General features: G+C 47.2%; 12 non-coding genes across 12 annotated transcripts; all 12 read right to left on the reverse strand.

Annotated features, from left to right (window-relative positions):
- Nucleotides 1-208: 208 nt before the first annotated feature.
- Nucleotides 209-281, reverse strand: trnar-ccu (transfer RNA arginine (anticodon CCU)). The gene has a single exon. It is a non-coding gene; the product is annotated as a tRNA-Arg (tRNA).
- Nucleotides 282-1,530: 1,249 nt separating this feature from the next.
- Nucleotides 1,531-1,603, reverse strand: trnar-ucu (transfer RNA arginine (anticodon UCU)). Its single transcript has one exon. It is a non-coding gene; the product is annotated as a tRNA-Arg (tRNA).
- Nucleotides 1,604-2,506: 903 nt separating this feature from the next.
- trnar-ccu (transfer RNA arginine (anticodon CCU)) lies at nucleotides 2,507-2,579 on the reverse strand. Its single transcript has one exon. It is a non-coding gene; the product is annotated as a tRNA-Arg (tRNA).
- A 1,249-nt stretch (nucleotides 2,580-3,828) lies between these two features.
- On the reverse strand, nucleotides 3,829-3,901 carry trnar-ucu (transfer RNA arginine (anticodon UCU)). Its single transcript has one exon. It is a non-coding gene; the product is annotated as a tRNA-Arg (tRNA).
- Nucleotides 3,902-4,803: 902 nt separating this feature from the next.
- trnar-ccu (transfer RNA arginine (anticodon CCU)) lies at nucleotides 4,804-4,876 on the reverse strand. The gene has a single exon. It is a non-coding gene; the product is annotated as a tRNA-Arg (tRNA).
- A 1,249-nt stretch (nucleotides 4,877-6,125) lies between these two features.
- trnar-ucu (transfer RNA arginine (anticodon UCU)) lies at nucleotides 6,126-6,198 on the reverse strand. Its single transcript has one exon. It is a non-coding gene; the product is annotated as a tRNA-Arg (tRNA).
- A 903-nt stretch (nucleotides 6,199-7,101) lies between these two features.
- trnar-ccu (transfer RNA arginine (anticodon CCU)) lies at nucleotides 7,102-7,174 on the reverse strand. The gene has a single exon. It is a non-coding gene; the product is annotated as a tRNA-Arg (tRNA).
- Nucleotides 7,175-10,486: 3,312 nt separating this feature from the next.
- trnar-ucu (transfer RNA arginine (anticodon UCU)) lies at nucleotides 10,487-10,559 on the reverse strand. The gene has a single exon. It is a non-coding gene; the product is annotated as a tRNA-Arg (tRNA).
- Nucleotides 10,560-11,462: 903 nt separating this feature from the next.
- On the reverse strand, nucleotides 11,463-11,535 carry trnar-ccu (transfer RNA arginine (anticodon CCU)). The gene has a single exon. It is a non-coding gene; the product is annotated as a tRNA-Arg (tRNA).
- Nucleotides 11,536-14,847: 3,312 nt separating this feature from the next.
- trnar-ucu (transfer RNA arginine (anticodon UCU)) lies at nucleotides 14,848-14,920 on the reverse strand. The gene has a single exon. It is a non-coding gene; the product is annotated as a tRNA-Arg (tRNA).
- A 903-nt stretch (nucleotides 14,921-15,823) lies between these two features.
- Nucleotides 15,824-15,896, reverse strand: trnar-ccu (transfer RNA arginine (anticodon CCU)). Its single transcript has one exon. It is a non-coding gene; the product is annotated as a tRNA-Arg (tRNA).
- A 3,312-nt stretch (nucleotides 15,897-19,208) lies between these two features.
- Nucleotides 19,209-19,281, reverse strand: trnar-ucu (transfer RNA arginine (anticodon UCU)). Its single transcript has one exon. It is a non-coding gene; the product is annotated as a tRNA-Arg (tRNA).

A 19,281-nucleotide genomic window follows, 5' to 3' on the forward strand; every position in this document is an offset into this window, starting at 1 on the left:
CATGGGATTTGAACCCACAACCTTCTGACTCACACACAAAATTGTCACGCACTGAGCCATGGCATCAGATTTTATGGAGTGTCTGAAAGGAGGAGCGAGAGGTGGCAAGGCGGAGCTGTTTCAGGAGATACTGTGTGCACGACCCATCCCCCGACCCTGCCCACCCTGTGACCATCAACTGCCGTATTGTCAATCTTTAAAAAGACATCACCCCAGGTGGGACTCGAACCCACAATCCCTGGCTTAGGAGGCCAGTGCCTTATCCATTAGGCCACTGGGGCTGAACTCATGAAGTGACCCACCTGAGGGTAATTGACCACTCTGAAATGTGATATCTGCCTCACATTTTCAGAGTGTGAGAAAGTTGAGCACAGATGGAAGCTATTTTCTCCCATCATATCTGCCACTGCTCGCACCATGGCAGAGCCATCTACAACAACAGCTTGCATTTATATAGCGCCTGTAACATAATAAAACCTTCCATGATGCTTCACAGGATCATTATCAAATAAAATCTTACACCGAGCCACATGAGGTACCAGGACAGGTGTCCTAAACCTTGATCACTGAAGTAGGTTTCGAGGGAGCATCTTCAAGGAGGAGAGAAAGGTAGCGAGGCGGAGATGTTTATGGAGATACCGTGCCCAGTGCCTATCCCCCGACCCCGATTGCTCTTTGGCTTCATGGGTGATCCCTGGAACTTTGCTCAAATTTGACTTCCCTATTCCTGGATTTCTGTGCCATTTATACTATGCTACTCCACTGGACTGCACTGTAAGACTCAGTCAGCTGCTGTGACTCTGATCTTCTATTCAGTTGCTCTTTGAAAGGAATTTGTGTTGTTTACAGTCCATTCCCCATTGCTACTGTTACCTGCTGAGTCTATGACTGTGCTACTGGTTTATTTTGCTGCTGTGTGGGTCCTGGCCAGAAATTCCCTCTCCTGGGCTAAAGTCCATTTCTGATCCTCGGGTGGCCTCCAACTTAACTTTCGGCCACAGAACAATTCTCCACATTTTCACGGAAATACCTTCAGTATGCCTGTCGGTTACTCTGCCCTACCCACTTGTATCTACCCATGGGCTTATTGTGGATGATTGCATTGACATGTCAGTCTTTGTCTCACAGTCCATCAAGCCAAAATACAGCACCTGCAACAGTCCCTTTGCACTGAAGTATCAATTAGATTTTGTTCAAGTGCCTGTGGTGGGATTTGAACCCAGATCCACCTGACTCACAAGCAAGAGTGCTACCTATTGTGCTATGGCCATTTCGCGGTGAAAAAAGCAAGTTTTTAGGGAGTGTCTTAAAGGAGGAGCGAGAGGCAGCAAGGCGGAGCTGTTTCGGGAGATACTGTGTCCATTACCCATCCCCCGACCATGCCTTCCCTGTGACCATCAGTGAGCACTGGAACTTTGCACAAGTTTGAAGTTGATGACATCTTGGTCCGAATGAAGCCTCCCTGCCTTGCTGAACCTGACATCACTTGCCCAACTGCAACTGCCGTATTGTCAATCTTTAAAAAGACATCACCCCAGGTGGGGCTCGAACCCACAATCCCTGGCTTAGAAGGCCAGTGCCTTATCCATTAGGCCACTGGGGCTGAACACATGAAGTGACCCACCTGAGGGCAATTGGCCAGTGAAGTAGGTTTCGAGGAAGTATCTTCTCAGGAGGAGAGAAAGGTCGCGAGGCGGAGATGTTTATGGAGATACCGTGCCCAGTGCCTATCCCCCGACCCCGATTGCTCTTTGTTTTCATGGGTGAGCCCTGGAACTTTGCTCAAATTTGACTTCACCATTCCTGGATTTCTCTGCCATTCATACTATGCTACTCCACTGGACTGCACTGTAAGACTCAGTCAGCTGCTGTGACTCTGATCTTCTATTCAGTTGCTCTTTGAAAGGAATTTTGTGTAGTTTACAGTCCGTTCTCCATTGCTACTGTTACCTGCTGAGTCTATGACTGTCCTTCTGGTTTATTTTGCTGCTGTGTGGGTCCTGGCTAGAAATTCCCTCTCCTGGGTTAAAGTCCATTTCTGGATCTGAGGGTGGCCTCCAACTTAACTTTCGGCCACAGAACAATTCTCCACATTGTTACGGAAATACCTTCAGTATACCTGTCGGTTACTCTGCCCTACCCAATTGTGTCTATCCATGGGCTTATTGTGGATGATTGTATTGTCATTTTGGGATTGCAGGAAACTTGTCTCACAGTCCATGACACTTTCTGCCATGAATTCAAGCCAAAATACAGCAGCTCCAACTGTACTGAAGTATCAACTAGATTTCTATCTGTCATGGGATTTGAACCCACAACCTTCTGACTCACACACAAAATTGTCACGCACTGAGCCATGGCATCAGATTTTATGGAGTGTCTGAAAGGAGGAGCGAGAGGTAGCAAGGCGGAGCTGTTTCAGGAGATACTGTGTGCACGACCCATCCCCCGACCCTGCCCACCCTGTGACCATCAACTGCCGTATTGTCAATCTTTAAAAAGACATCACCCCAGGTGGGACTCGAACCCACAATCCCTGGCTTAGGAGGCCAGTGCCTTATCCATTAGGCCACTGGGGCTGAACTCATGAAGTGACCCACCTGAGGGTAATTGACCACTCTGAAATGTGATATCTGCCTCACATTTTCAGAGTGTGAGAAAGTTGAGCACAGATGGAAGCTATTTTCTCCCATCATATCTGCCACTGCTCGCACCATGGCAGAGCCATCTACAACAACAGCTTGCATTTATATAGCGCCTGTAACATAATAAAACCTTCCATGATGCTTCACAGGATCATTATCAAATAAAATCTTACACCGAGCCACATGAGGTACCAGGACAGGTGTCCTAAACCTTGATCACTGAAGTAGGTTTCGAGGGAGCATCTTCAAGGAGGAGAGAAAGGTAGCGAGGCGGAGATGTTTATGGAGATACCGTGCCCAGTGCCTATCCCCCGACCCCGATTGCTCTTTGGCTTCATGGGTGATCCCTGGAACTTTGCTCAAATTTGACTTCCCTATTCCTGGATTTCTGTGCCATTTATACTATGCTACTCCACTGGACTGCACTGTAAGACTCAGTCAGCTGCTGTGACTCTGATCTTCTATTCAGTTGCTCTTTGAAAGGAATTTGTGTTGTTTACAGTCCATTCCCCATTGCTACTGTTACCTGCTGAGTCTATGACTGTGCTACTGGTTTATTTTGCTGCTGTGTGGGTCCTGGCCAGAAATTCCCTCTCCTGGGCTAAAGTCCATTTCTGATCCTCGGGTGGCCTCCAACTTAACTTTCGGCCACAGAACAATTCTCCACATTGTTACGGAAATACCTTCAGTATGCCTGTCGGTTACTCTGCCCTACCCACTTGTATCTACCCATGGGCTTATTGTGGATGATTGCATTGACATGTCAGTCTTTGTCTCACAGTCCATCAAGCCAAAATACAGCACCTGCAACAGTCCCTTTGCACTGAAGTATCAATTAGATTTTGTTTAAGTGCCTGTGGTGGGATTTGAACCCAGATCCACCTGACTCACAAGCAAGAGTGCTACCTATTGTGCTATGGCCATTTCGCGGTGAAAAAAGCAAGTTTTTAGGGAGTGTCTTAAAGGAGGAGCGAGAGGTAGCAAGGCGGAGCTGTTTCGGGAGATACTGTGTCCATTACCCATCCCCCGACCATGCCTTCCCTGTGACCATCAGTGAGCACTGGAACTTTGCACAAATTTGAAGTTGATGACATCTTGGTCCGAATGAAGCCTCCCTGCCTTGCTGAACCTGACATCACTTGCCCAACTGCAACTGCCGTATTGGAAATCTTTAAAAAGACTTCACCCCAGGTGGGGCTCGAACCCACAATCCCTGGCTTAGAAGGCCAGTGCCTTATCCATTAGGCCACTGGGGCTGAACACATGAAGTGACCCACCTGAGGGCAATTGGCCAGTGAAGTAGGTTTCGAGGAAGTATCTTCAAGGAGGAGAGAAAGGTCGCGAGGCGGAGATGTTTATGGAGATACCGTGCCCAGTGCCTATCCCCCGACCCCGATTGCTCTTTGTTTTCATGGGTGAGCCCTGGAACTTTGCTCAAATTTGACTTCACCATTCCTGGATTTCTCTGCCATTCATACTATGCTACTCCACTGGACTGCACTGTAAGACTCAGTCAGCTGCTGTGACTCTGATCTTCTATTCAGTTGCTCTTTGAAAGGAATTTTGTGTAGTTTACAGTCCGTTCTCCATTGCTACTGTTACCTGCTGAGTCTATGACTGTCCTTCTGGTTTATTTTGCTGCTGTGTGGGTCCTGGCTAGAAATTCCCTCTCCTGGGTTAAAGTCCATTTCTGGATCTGAGGGTGGCCTCCAACTTAACTTTCGGCCACAGAACAATTCTCCACATTGTTACGGAAATACCTTCAGTATACCTGTCGGTTACTCTGCCCTACCCAATTGTGTCTATCCATGGGCTTATTGTGGATGATTGTATTGTCATTTTGGGATTGCAGGAAACTTGTCTCACAGTCCATGACACTTTCTGCCATGAATTCAAGCCAAAATACAGCAGCTCCACCTGTACTGAAGTATCAACTAGATTTCTATCTGTCATGGGATTTGAACCCACAACCTTCTGACTCACACACAAAATTGTCACGCACTGAGCCATGGCATCAGATTTTATGGAGTGTCTGAAAGGAGGAGCGAGAGGTGGCAAGGCGGAGCTGTTTCAGGAGATACTGTGTGCACGACCCATCCCCCGACCCTGCCCACCCTGTGACCATCAACTGCCGTATTGTCAATCTTTAAAAAGACATCACCCCAGGTGGGACTCGAACCCACAATCCCTGGTTTAGGAGGCCAGTGCCTTATCCATTAGGCCACTGGGGCTGAACTCATGAAGTGACCCACCTGAGGGTAATTGACCACTCTGAAATGTGATATCTGCCTCACATTTTCAGAGTGTGAGAAAGTTGAGCACAGATGGAAGCTATTTTCTCCCATCATATCTGCCACTGCTCGCACCATGGCAGAGCCATCTACAACAACAGCTTGCATTTATATAGCGCCTGTAACATAATAAAACCTTCCATGATGCTTCACAGGATCATTATCAAATAAAATCTTACACCGAGCCACATGAGGTACCAGGACAGGTGTCCTAAACCTTGATCACTGAAGTAGGTTTCGAGGGAGCATCTTCAAGGAGGAGAGAAAGGTAGCGAGGCGGAGATGTTTATGGAGATACCGTGCCCAGTGCCTATCCCCCGACCCCGATTGCTCTTTGGCTTCATGGGTGATCCCTGGAACTTTGCTCAAATTTGACTTCCCTATTCCTGGATTTCTGTGCCATTTATACTATGCTACTCCACTGGACTGCACTGTAAGACTCAGTCAGCTGCTGTGACTCTGATCTTCTATTCAGTTGCTCTTTGAAAGGAATTTGTGTTGTTTACAGTCCATTCCCCATTGCTACTGTTACCTGCTGAGTCTATGACTGTCCTACTGGTTTATTTTGCTGCTGTGTGGGTCCTGGCCAGAAATTCCCTCTCCTGGGCTAAAGTCCATTTCTGATCCTCGGGTGGCCTCCAACTTAACTTTCGGCCACAGAACAATTCTCCACATTTTCACGGAAATACCTTCAGTATGCCTGTCGGTTACTCTGCCCTACCCACTTGTATCTACCCATGGGCTTATTGTGGATGATTGCATTGACATGTCAGTCTTTGTCTCACAGTCCATCAAGCCAAAATACAGCACCTGCAACAGTCCCTTTGCACTGAAGTATCAATTAGATTTTGTTTAAGTGCCTGTGGTGGGATTTGAACCCAGATCCACCTGACTCACAAGCAAGAGTGCTACCTATTGTGCTATGGCCATTTCGCGGTGAAAAAAGCAAGTTTTTAGGGAGTGTCTTAAAGGAGGAGCGAGAGGTAGCAAGGCGGAGCTGTTTCGGGAGATACTGTGTCCATTACCCATCCCCCGACCATGCCTTCCCTGTGACCATCAGTGAGCACTGGAACTTTGCACAAGTTTGAAGTTGATGACATCTTGGTCCGAATGAAGCCTCCCTGCCTTGCTGAACCTGACATCACTTGCCCAACTGCAACTGCCGTATTGTCAATCTTTAAAAAGACATCACCCCAGGTGGGGCTCGAACCCACAATCCCTGGCTTAGAAGGCCAGTGCCTTATCCATTAGGCCACTGGGGCTGAATACATGAAGTGACCCACCTGAGGGCAATTGGCCAGTGAAGTAGGTTTCGAGGAAGTATCTTCTAAGGAGGAGAGAAAGGTCGCGAGGCGGAGATGTTTATGGAGATACCGTGCCCAGTGCCTATCCCCCGACCCCGATTGCTCTTTGTTTTCATGGGTGAGCCCTGGAACTTTGCTCAAATTTGACTTCACCATTCCTGGATTTCTCTGCCATTCATACTATGCTACTCCACTGGACTGCACTGTAAGACTCAGTCAGCTGCTGTGACTCTGATCTTCTATTCAGTTGCTCTTTGAAAGGAATTTTGTGTAGTTTACAGTCCGTTCTCCATTGCTACTGTTACCTGCTGAGTCTATGACTGTCCTTCTGGTTTATTTTGCTGCTGTGTGGGTCCTGGCTAGAAATTCCCTCTCCTGGGTTAAAGTCCATTTCTGGATCTGAGGGTGGCCTCCAACTTAACTTTCGGCCACAGAACAATTCTCCACATTGTTACGGAAATACCTTCAGTATACCTGTCGGTTACTCTGCCCTACCCAATTGTGTCTATCCATGGGCTTATTGTGGATGATTGTATTGTCATTTTGGGATTGCAGGAAACTTGTCTCACAGTCCATGACACTTTCTGCCATGAATTCAAGCCAAAATACAGCAGCTCCACCTGTACTGAAGTATCAACTAGATTTCTATCTGTCATGGGATTTGAACCCACAACCTTCTGACTCACACACAAAATTGTCACGCACTGAGCCATGGCATCAGATTTTATGGAGTGTCTGAAAGGAGGAGCGAGAGGTGGCAAGGCGGAGCTGTTTCAGGAGATACTGTGTGCACGACCCATCCCCCGACCCTGCCCACCCTGTGACCATCAACTGCCGTATTGTCAATCTTTAAAAAGACATCACCCCAGGTGGGACTCGAACCCACAATCCCTGGCTTAGGAGGCCAGTGCCTTATCCATTAGGCCACTGGGGCTGAACTCATGAAGTGACCCACCTGAGGGTAATTGACCACTCTGAAATGTGATATCTGCCTCACATTTTCAGAGTGTGAGAAAGTTGAGCACAGATGGAAGCTATTTTCTCCCATCATATCTGCCACTGCTCGCACCATGGCAGAGCCATCTACAACAACAGCTTGCATTTATATAGCGCCTGTAACATAATAAAACCTTCCATGATGCTTCACAGGATCATTATCAAATAAAATCTTACACCGAGCCACATGAGGTACCAGGACAGGTGTCCTAAACCTTGATCACTGAAGTAGGTTTCGAGGGAGCATCTTCAAGGAGGAGAGAAAGGTAGCGAGGCGGAGATGTTTATGGAGATACCGTGCCCAGTGCCTATCCCCCGACCCCGATTGCTCTTTGGCTTCATGGGTGATCCCTGGAACTTTGCTCAAATTTGACTTCCCTATTCCTGGATTTCTGTGCCATTTATACTATCTCCTGAAACAGCTCCGCCTTGCCACCTCTCGCAAGGGAAATCAGGGATAGTATTAAAGCCAAGGAAGTGGCATACAAATTGGCCAGAAATAGCAGCGAACCTGGGGACTGGGAGAAATTTAGAACTCAGCAGAGGAGGACAAAGGGTTTGATTAGGGCAGGGAAAATGGAGTATGAGAAGAAGCTTGCAGGGAACATTAAGACGGATTGCAAAAGTTTCTATAGATATGTAAAGAGAAAAAGGTTAGTAAAGACAAACGTAGGTCCCCTGCAGTCAGAATCAGGGGAAGTCATAACGGGGAACAAAGAAATGGCGGACCAATTGAACAAGTACTTTGGTTCGGTATTCACGAAGGAGGACACGAACAACCTTCCGGTTATAAAAGGGGTCGGGGGGTCTAGTAAGGAGGAGGAACTGAGGGAAATCCTTATTAGCCGGGAAATTGTGTTGGGGAAATTGATGGGATTGAAGGCCGATAAATCCCCAGGGCCTGATGGACTGCATCCCAGAGTACTTAAGGAGGTGGCCTTGGAAATAGTGGATGCGTTGACAGTCATTTTCCAACATTCCATTGACTCTGGATCAGTTCCTATGGAGTGGAGGGTAGCCAATGTAACCCCACTTTTTAAAAAAGGAGGGAGAGAGAAAACAGGGAATTATAGACCGGTCAGCCTGACATCGGTAGTGGGTAAAATGATGGAATCAATTATTAAGGATGTTATAGCAGTGCATTTGGAAAGAGGTGACATGATAGGTCCAAGTCAGCATGGATTTGTGAAAGGGAAATCATGCTTGACAAATCTTCTGGAATTTTTTGAGGATGTTTCCAGTAGAGTGGATAAGGGAGAACCAGTTGATGTGGTATATTTGGACTTTCAGAAGGCGTTCGACAAGGTCCCACACAAGAGATTGATGTGCAAAGTTAGAGCACATGGGATTGGGGGTAGTGTACTGACATGGATTGAGAACTGGTTGTCAGACAGGAAGCAAAGAGTAGGAGTAAATGGGTACTTTTCAGAATGGCAGGCAGTGACTAGTGGGGTACCGCAGGGTTCTGTGCTGGGGCCCCAGCTGTTTACACTGTACATTAATGATTTAGATGAGGGGATTGAGTGTAGTATCTCCAAGTTTGCGGATGACACTAAGTTGGGTGGCAGTGTGAGCTGCGAGGAGGATGCTGTGAGGCTGCAGAGCGACTTGGATAGGTTAGGTGAGTGGGCAAATGCATGGCAGATGAAGTATAATGTGGATAAATGTGAGGTTATCCACTTTGGTGGTAAAAACAGAGAGACAGACTATTATCTGAATGGTGACAGATTAGGAAAAGGGGAGGTGCAAAGAGACCTGGGTGTCATGGTACATCAGTCATTGAAGGTTGGCATGCAGGTGCAGCAGGCGGTTAAGAAAGCAAATGGCATGTTGGCCTTCATAGCAAGGGGATTTGAGTACAGGGGCAGGGAGGTGTTGCTACAGTTGTACAGGGCATTGGTGAGGCCACACCTGGAGTATTGTGTACAGTTTTGGTCTCCTAACCTGAGGAAGGACATTCTTGCTATTGAGGGAGTGCAGCGAAGGTTCACCAGACTGATTCCCGGGATGGCGGGACTGACCTATCAAGAAAGACTGGATCAACTGGGCTTGTATTCACTGGAGTTCAGAAGAATGAGAGGGGACCTCATAGAAACATATAAAATTCTGACGGGGTTAGACAGGTTAGATGCAGGAAGAATGTTCCCAATGTTGGGGAAGTCCAGAACCAGGGGTCACAGTCTAAGGATAAGGGGTAAGCCATTTAGGACCGAGATGCGGAGGAACTTCTTCACCCAGAGAGTGGTGAACCTGTGGAATTCTCTACCACAGAAAGTTGTTGAGGCCAATTCACTAAATATATTCAAAAAGGAGTTAGATGAGGTCCTTACTGCTAGGGGGATCAAGGGGTATGGCGAGAAAGCAGGAATGGGGTACTGAAGTTGAATGTTCAGCCATGAACTCATTGAATGGCGGTGCAGGCTAGAAGGGCCGAATGGCCTACTCCTGCACCTATTTTCTATGTTTCTATGTTTCTACTCCACTGGACTGCACTGTAAGACTCAGTCAGCTGCTGTGACTCTGATCTTCTATTCAGTTGCTCTTTGAAAGGAATTTGTGTTGTTTACAGTCCATTCCCCATTGCTACTGTTACCTGCTGAGTCTATGACTGTGCTACTGGTTTATTTTGCTGCTGTGTGGGTCCTGGCCAGAAATTCCCTCTCCTGGGCTAAAGTCCATTTCTGATCCTCGGGTGGCCTCCAACTTAACTTTCGGCCACAGAACAATTCTCCACATTTTCACGGAAATACCTTCAGTATGCCTGTCGGTTAATCTGCCCTACCCACTTGTATCTACCCATGGGCTTATTGTGGATGATTGCATTGACATGTCAGTCTTTGTCTCACAGTCCATCAAGCCAAAATACAGCACCTGCAACAGTCCCTTTGCACTGAAGTATCAATTAGATTTTGTTTAAGTGCCTGTGGTGGGATTTGAACCCAGATCCACCTGACTCACAAGCAAGAGTGCTACCTATTGTGCTATGGCCATTTCGCGGTGAAAAAAGCAAGTTTTTAGGGAGTGTCTTAAAGGAGGAGCGAGAGGTAGCAAGGCGGAGCTGTTTCGGGAGATACTGTGTCCATTACCCATCCCCCGACCATGCCTTCCCTGTGACCATCAGTGAGCACTGGAACTTTGCACAAGTTTGAAGTTGATGACATCTTGGTCCGAATGAAGCCTCCCTGCCTTGCTGAACCTGACATCACTTGCCCAACTGCAACTGCCGTATTGTCAATCTTTAAAAAGACATCACCCCAGGTGGGGCTCGAACCCACAATCCCTGGCTTAGAAGGCCAGTGCCTTATCCATTAGGCCACTGGGGCTGAATACATGAAGTGACCCACCTGAGGGCAATTGGCCAGTGAAGTAGGTTTCGAGGAAGTATCTTCTAAGGAGGAGAGAAAGGTCGCGAGGCGGAGATGTTTATGGAGATACCGTGCCCAGTGCCTATCCCCCGACCCCGATTGCTCTTTGTTTTCATGGGTGAGCCCTGGAACTTTGCTCAAATTTGACTTCACCATTCCTGGATTTCTCTGCCATTCATACTATGCTACTCCACTGGACTGCACTGTAAGACTCAGTCAGCTGCTGTGACTCTGATCTTCTATTCAGTTGCTCTTTGAAAGGAATTTTGTGTAGTTTACAGTCCGTTCTCCATTGCTACTGTTACCTGCTGAGTCTATGACTGTCCTTCTGGTTTATTTTGCTGCTGTGTGGGTCCTGGCTAGAAATTCCCTCTCCTGGGTTAAAGTCCATTTCTGGATCTGAGGGTGGCCTCCAACTTAACTTTCGGCCACAGAACAATTCTCCACATTGTTACGGAAATACCTTCAGTATACCTGTCGGTTACTCTGCCCTACCCAATTGTGTCTATCCATGGGCTTATTGTGGATGATTGTATTGTCATTTTGGGATTGCAGGAAACTTGTCTCACAGTCCATGACACTTTCTGCCATGAATTCAAGCCAAAATACAGCAGCTCCAACTGTACTGAAGTATCAACTAGATTTCTATCTGTCATGGGATTTGAACCCACAACCTTCTGACTCACACACAAAATTGTCACGCACTGAGCCATGGCATCAGATTTTATGGAGTGTCTGAAAGGAGGAGCGAGAGGTGGCAAGGCGGAGCTGTTTCAGGAGATACTGTGTGCACGACCCATCCCCCGACCCTGCCCACCCTGTGACCATCAACTGCCGTATTGTCAATCTTTAAAAAGACATCACCCCAGGTGGGACTCGAACCCACAATCCCTGGCTTAGGAGGCCAGTGCCTTATCCATTAGGCCACTGGGGCTGAACTCATGAAGTGACCCACCTGAGGGTAATTGACCACTCTGAAATGTGATATCTGCCTCACATTTTCAGAGTGTGAGAAAGTTGAGCACAGATGGAAGCTATTTTCTCCCATCATATCTGCCACTGCTCGCACCATGGCAGAGCCATCTACAACAACAGCTTGCATTTATATAGCGCCTGTAACATAATAAAACCTTCCATGATGCTTCACAGGATCATTATCAAATAAAATCTTACACCGAGCCACATGAGGTACCAGGACAGGTGTCCTAAACCTTGATCACTGAAGTAGGTTTCGAGGGAGCATCTTCAAGGAGGAGAGAAAGGTAGCGAGGCGGAGATGTTTATGGAGATACCGTGCCCAGTGCCTATCCCCCGACCCCGATTGCTCTTTGGCTTCATGGGTGATCCCTGGAACTTTGCTCAAATTTGACTTCCCTATTCCTGGATTTCTGTGCCATTTATACTATCTCCTGAAACAGCTCCGCCTTGCCACCTCTCGCAAGGGAAATCAGGGATAGTATTAAAGCCAAGGAAGTGGCATACAAATTGGCCAGAAATAGCAGCGAACCTGGGGACTGGGAGAAATTTAGAACTCAGCAGAGGAGGACAAAGGGTTTGATTAGGGCAGGGAAAATGGAGTATGAGAAGAAGCTTGCAGGGAACATTAAGACGGATTGCAAAAGTTTCTATAGATATGTAAAGAGAAAAAGGTTAGTAAAGACAAACGTAGGTCCCCTGCAGTCAGAATCAGGGGAAGTCATAACGGGGAACAAAGAAATGGCGGACCAATTGAACAAGTACTTTGGTTCGGTATTCACGAAGGAGGACACGAACAACCTTCCGGTTATAAAAGGGGTCGGGGGGTCTAGTAAGGAGGAGGAACTGAGGGAAATCCTTATTAGCCGGGAAATTGTGTTGGGGAAATTGATGGGATTGAAGGCCGATAAATCCCCAGGGCCTGATGGACTGCATCCCAGAGTACTTAAGGAGGTGGCCTTGGAAATAGTGGATGCGTTGACAGTCATTTTCCAACATTCCATTGACTCTGGATCAGTTCCTATGGAGTGGAGGGTAGCCAATGTAACCCCACTTTTTAAAAAAGGAGGGAGAGAGAAAACAGGGAATTATAGACCGGTCAGCCTGACATCGGTAGTGGGTAAAATGATGGAATCAATTATTAAGGATGTCATAGCAGTGCATTTGGAAAGAGGTGACATGATAGGTCCAAGTCAGCATGGATTTGTGAAAGGGAAATCATGCTTGACAAATCTTCTGGAATTTTTTGAGGATGTTTCCAGTAGAGTGGATAAGGGAGAACCAGTTGATGTGGTATATTTGGACTTTCAGAAGGCGTTCGACAAGGTCCCACACAAGAGATTGATGTGCAAAGTTAGAGCACATGGGATTGGGGGTAGTGTACTGACATGGATTGAGAACTGGTTGTCAGACAGGAAGCAAAGAGTAGGAGTAAATGGGTACTTTTCAGAATGGCAGGCAGTGACTAGTGGGGTACCGCAGGGTTCTGTGCTGGGGCCCCAGCTGTTTACACTGTACATTAATGATTTAGATGAGGGGATTGAGTGTAGTATCTCCAAGTTTGCGGATGACACTAAGTTGGGTGGCAGTGTGAGCTGCGAGGAGGATGCTGTGAGGCTGCAGAGCGACTTGGATAGGTTAGGTGAGTGGGCAAATGCATGGCAGATGAAGTATAATGTGGATAAATGTGAGGTTATCCACTTTGGTGGTAAAAACAGAGAGACAGACTATTATCTGAATGGTGACAGATTAGGAAAAGGGGAGGTGCAAAGAGACCTGGGTGTCATGGTACATCAGTCATTGAAGGTTGGCATGCAGGTGCAGCAGGCGGTTAAGAAAGCAAATGGCATGTTGGCCTTCATAGCAAGGGGATTTGAGTACAGGGGCAGGGAGGTGTTGCTACAGTTGTACAGGGCATTGGTGAGGCCACACCTGGAGTATTGTGTACAGTTTTGGTCTCCTAACCTGAGGAAGGACATTCTTGCTATTGAGGGAGTGCAGCGAAGGTTCACCAGACTGATTCCCGGGATGGCGGGACTGACCTATCAAGAAAGACTGGATCAACTGGGCTTGTATTCACTGGAGTTCAGAAGAATGAGAGGGGACCTCATAGAAACATATAAAATTCTGACGGGGTTAGACAGGTTAGATGCAGGAAGAATGTTCCCAATGTTGGGGAAGTCCAGAACCAGGGGTCACAGTCTAAGGATAAGGGGTAAGCCATTTAGGACCGAGATGCGGAGGAACTTCTTCACCCAGAGAGTGGTGAACCTGTGGAATTCTCTACCACAGAAAGTTGTTGAGGCCAATTCACTAAATATATTCAAAAAGGAGTTAGATGAGGTCCTTACTGCTAGGGGGATCAAGGGGTATGGCGAGAAAGCAGGAATGGGGTACTGAAGTTGAATGTTCAGCCATGAACTCATTGAATGGCGGTGCAGGCTAGAAGGGCCGAATGGCCTACTCCTGCACCTATTTTCTATGTTTCTATGTTTCTACTCCACTGGACTGCACTGTAAGACTCAGTCAGCTGCTGTGACTCTGATCTTCTATTCAGTTGCTCTTTGAAAGGAATTTGTGTTGTTTACAGTCCATTCCCCATTGCTACTGTTACCTGCTGAGTCTATGACTGTGCTACTGGTTTATTTTGCTGCTGTGTGGGTCCTGGCCAGAAATTCCCTCTCCTGGGCTAAAGTCCATTTCTGATCCTCGGGTGGCCTCCAACTTAACTTTCGGCCACAGAACAATTCTCCACATTTTCACGGAAATACCTTCAGTATGCCTGTCGGTTAATCTGCCCTACCCACTTGTATCTACCCATGGGCTTATTGTGGATGATTGCATTGACATGTCAGTCTTTGTCTCACAGTCCATCAAGCCAAAATACAGCACCTGCAACAGTCCCTTTGCACTGAAGTATCAATTAGATTTTGTTTAAGTGCCTGTGGTGGGATTTGAACCCAGATCCACCTGACTCACAAGCAAGAGTGCTACCTATTGTGCTATGGCCATTTCGCGGTGAAAAAAGCAAGTTTTTAGGGAGTGTCTTAAAGGAGGAGCGAGAGGTAGCAAGGCGGAGCTGTTTCGGGAGATACTGTGTCCATTACCCATCCCCCGACCATGCCTTCCCTGTGACCATCAGTGAGCACTGGAACTTTGCACAAGTTTGAAGTTGATGACATCTTGGTCCGAATGAAGCCTCCCTGCCTTGCTGAACCTGACATCACTTGCCCAACTGCAACTGCCGTATTGTCAATCTTTAAAAAGACATCACCCCAGGTGGGGCTCGAACCCACAATCCCTGGTTTAGAAGGCCAGTGCCTTATCCATTAGGCCACTGGGGCTGAATACATGAAGTGACCCACCTGAGGGCAATTGGCCAGTGAAGTAGGTTTCGAGGAAGTATCTTCTAAGGAGGAGAGAAAGGTCGCGAGGCGGAGATGTTTATGGAGATACCGTGCCCAGTGCCTATCCCCCGACCCCGATTGCTCTTTGTTTTCATGGGTGAGCCCTGGAACTTTGCTCAAATTTGACTTCACCATTCCTGGATTTCTCTGCCATTCATACTATGCTACTCCACTGGACTGCACTGTAAGACTCAGTCAGCTGCTGTGACTCTGATCTTCTATTCAGTTGCTCTTTGAAAGGAATTTTGTGTAGTTTACAGTCCGTTCTCCATTGCTACTGTTACCTGCTGAGTCTATGACTGTCCTTCTGGTTTATTTTGCTGCTGTGTGGGTCCTGGCTAGAAATTCCCTCTCCTGGGTTAAAGTCCATTTCTGGATCTGAGGGTGGCCTCCAACTTAACTTTCGGCCACAGAACAATTCTCCACATTGTTACGGAAATACCTTCAGTATACCTGTCGGTTACTCTGCCCTACCCAATTGTGTCTATCCATGGGCTTATTGTGGATGATTGTATTGTCATTTTGGGATTGCAGGAAACTTGTCTCACAGTCCATGACACTTTCTGCCATGAATTCAAGCCAAAATACAGCAGCTCCAACTGTACTGAAGTATCAACTAGATTTCTATCTGTCATGGGATTTGAACCCACAACCTTCTGACTCACACACAAAATTGTCACGCACTGAGCCATGGCATCAGATTTTATGGAGTGTCTGAAAGGAGGAGCGAGAGGTGGCAAGGCGGAGCTGTTTCAGGAGATACTGTGTGCACGACCCATCCCCCGACCCTGCCCACCCTGTGACCATCAACTGCCGTATTGTCAATCTTTAAAAAGACATCACCCCAGGTGGGACTCGAACCCACAATCCCTGGCTTAGGAGGCCAGTGCCTTATCCATTAGGCCACTGGGGCTGAACTCATGAAGTGACCCACCTGAGGGTAATTGACCACTCTGAAATGTGATATCTGCCTCACATTTTCAGAGTGTGAGAAAGTTGAGCACAGATGGAAGCTATTTTCTCCCATCATATCTGCCACTGCTCGCACCATGGCAGAGCCATCTACAACAACAGCTTGCATTTATATAGCGCCTGTAACATAATAAAACCTTCCATGATGCTTCACAGGATCATTATCAAATAAAATCTTACACCGAGCCACATGAGGTACCAGGACAGGTGTCCTAAACCTTGATCACTGAAGTAGGTTTCGAGGGAGCATCTTCAAGGAGGAGAGAAAGGTAGCGAGGCGGAGATGTTTATGGAGATACCGTGCCCAGTGCCTATCCCCCGACCCCGATTGCTCTTTGGCTTCATGGGTGATCCCTGGAACTTTGCTCAAATTTGACTTCCCTATTCCTGGATTTCTGTGCCATTTATACTATCTCCTGAAACAGCTCCGCCTTGCCACCTCTCGCAAGGGAAATCAGGGATAGTATTAAAGCCAAGGAAGTGGCATACAAATTGGCCAGAAATAGCAGCGAACCTGGGGACTGGGAGAAATTTAGAACTCAGCAGAGGAGGACAAAGGGTTTGATTAGGGCAGGGAAAATGGAGTATGAGAAGAAGCTTGCAGGGAACATTAAGACGGATTGCAAAAGTTTCTATAGATATGTAAAGAGAAAAAGGTTAGTAAAGACAAACGTAGGTCCCCTGCAGTCAGAATCAGGGGAAGTCATAACGGGGAACAAAGAAATGGCGGACCAATTGAACAAGTACTTTGGTTCGGTATTCACGAAGGAGGACACGAACAACCTTCCGGTTATAAAAGGGGTCGGGGGGTCTAGTAAGGAGGAGGAACTGAGGGAAATCCTTATTAGCCGGGAAATTGTGTTGGGGAAATTGATGGGATTGAAGGCCGATAAATCCCCAGGGCCTGATGGACTGCATCCCAGAGTACTTAAGGAGGTGGCCTTGGAAATAGTGGATGCGTTGACAGTCATTTTCCAACATTCCATTGACTCTGGATCAGTTCCTATGGAGTGGAGGGTAGCCAATGTAACCCCACTTTTTAAAAAAGGAGGGAGAGAGAAAACAGGGAATTATAGACCGGTCAGCCTGACATCGGTAGTGGGTAAAATGATGGAATCAATTATTAAGGATGTCATAGCAGTGCATTTGGAAAGAGGTGACATGATAGGTCCAAGTCAGCATGGATTTGTGAAAGGGAAATCATGCTTGACAAATCTTCTGGAATTTTTTGAGGATGTTTCCAGTAGAGTGGATAAGGGAGAACCAGTTGATGTGGTATATTTGGACTTTCAGAAGGCGTTCGACAAGGTCCCACACAAGAGATTGATGTGCAAAGTTAGAGCACATGGGATTGGGGGTAGTGTACTGACATGGATTGAGAACTGGTTGTCAGACAGGAAGCAAAGAGTAGGAGTAAATGGGTACTTTTCAGAATGGCAGGCAGTGACTAGTGGGGTACCGCAGGGTTCTGTGCTGGGGCCCCAGCTGTTTACACTGTACATTAATGATTTAGATGAGGGGATTGAGTGTAGTATCTCCAAGTTTGCGGATGACACTAAGTTGGGTGGCAGTGTGAGCTGCGAGGAGGATGCTGTGAGGCTGCAGAGCGACTTGGATAGGTTAGGTGAGTGGGCAAATGCATGGCAGATGAAGTATAATGTGGATAAATGTGAGGTTATCCACTTTGGTGGTAAAAACAGAGAGACAGACTATTATCTGAATGGTGACAGATTAGGAAAAGGGGAGGTGCAAAGAGACCTGGGTGTCATGGTACATCAGTCATTGAAGGTTGGCATGCAGGTGCAGCAGGCGGTTAAGAAAGCAAATGGCATGTTGGCCTTCATAGCAAGGGGATTTGAGTACAGGGGCAGGGAGGTGTTGCTACAGTTGTACAGGGCATTGGTGAGGCCACACCTGGAGTATTGTGTACAGTTTTGGTCTCCTAACCTGAGGAAGGACATTCTTGCTATTGAGGGAGTGCAGCGAAGGTTCACCAGACTGATTCCCGGGATGGCGGGACTGACCTATCAAGAAAGACTGGATCAACTGGGCTTGTATTCACTGGAGTTCAGAAGAATGAGAGGGGACCTCATAGAAACATATAAAATTCTGACGGGGTTAGACAGGTTAGATGCAGGAAGAATGTTCCCAATGTTGGGGAAGTCCAGAACCAGGGGTCACAGTCTAAGGATAAGGGGTAAGCCATTTAGGACCGAGATGCGGAGGAACTTCTTCACCCAGAGAGTGGTGAACCTGTGGAATTCTCTACCACAGAAAGTTGTTGAGGCCAATTCACTAAATATATTCAAAAAGGAGTTAGATGAGGTCCTTACTGCTAGGGGGATCAAGGGGTATGGCGAGAAAGCAGGAATGGGGTACTGAAGTTGAATGTTCAGCCATGAACTCATTGAATGGCGGTGCAGGCTAGAAGGGCCGAATGGCCTACTCCTGCACCTATTTTCTATGTTTCTATGTTTCTACTCCACTGGACTGCACTGTAAGACTCAGTCAGCTGCTGTGACTCTGATCTTCTATTCAGTTGCTCTTTGAAAGGAATTTGTGTTGTTTACAGTCCATTCCCCATTGCTACTGTTACCTGCTGAGTCTATGACTGTGCTACTGGTTTATTTTGCTGCTGTGTGGGTCCTGGCCAGAAATTCCCTCTCCTGGGCTAAAGTCCATTTCTGATCCTCGGGTGGCCTCCAACTTAACTTTCGGCCACAGAACAATTCTCCACATTTTCACGGAAATACCTTCAGTATGCCTGTCGGTTAATCTGCCCTACCCACTTGTATCTACCCATGGGCTTATTGTGGATGATTGCATTGACATGTCAGTCTTTGTCTCACAGTCCATCAAGCCAAAATACAGCACCTGCAACAGTCCCTTTGCACTGAAGTATCAATTAGATTTTGTTTAAGTGCCTGTGGTGGGATTTGAACCCAGATCCACCTGACTCACAAGCAAGAGTGCTACCTATTGTGCTATGGCCATTTCGCGGTGAAAAAAGCAAGTTTTTAGGGAGTGTCTTAAAGGAGGAGCGAGAGGTAGCAAGGCGGAGCTGTTTCGGGAGATACTGTGTCCATTACCCATCCCCCGACCATGCCTTCCCTGTGACCATCAGTGAGCACTGGAACTTTGCACAAGTTTGAAGTTGATGACATCTTGGTCCGAATGAAGCCTCCCTGCCTTGCTGAACCTGACATCACTTGCCCAACTGCAACTGCCGTATTGTCAATCTTTAAAAAGACATCACCCCAGGTGGGGCTCGAACCCACAATCCCTGGCTTAGAAGGCCAGTGCCTTATCCATTAGGCCACTGGGGC

The sequence above is a fragment of the Pristiophorus japonicus genome, chromosome 19, assembly GCF_044704955.1.
Source record: "Pristiophorus japonicus isolate sPriJap1 chromosome 19, sPriJap1.hap1, whole genome shotgun sequence".
NCBI classification, from domain to species: Eukaryota; Metazoa; Chordata; class Chondrichthyes; family Pristiophoridae; genus Pristiophorus; species Pristiophorus japonicus.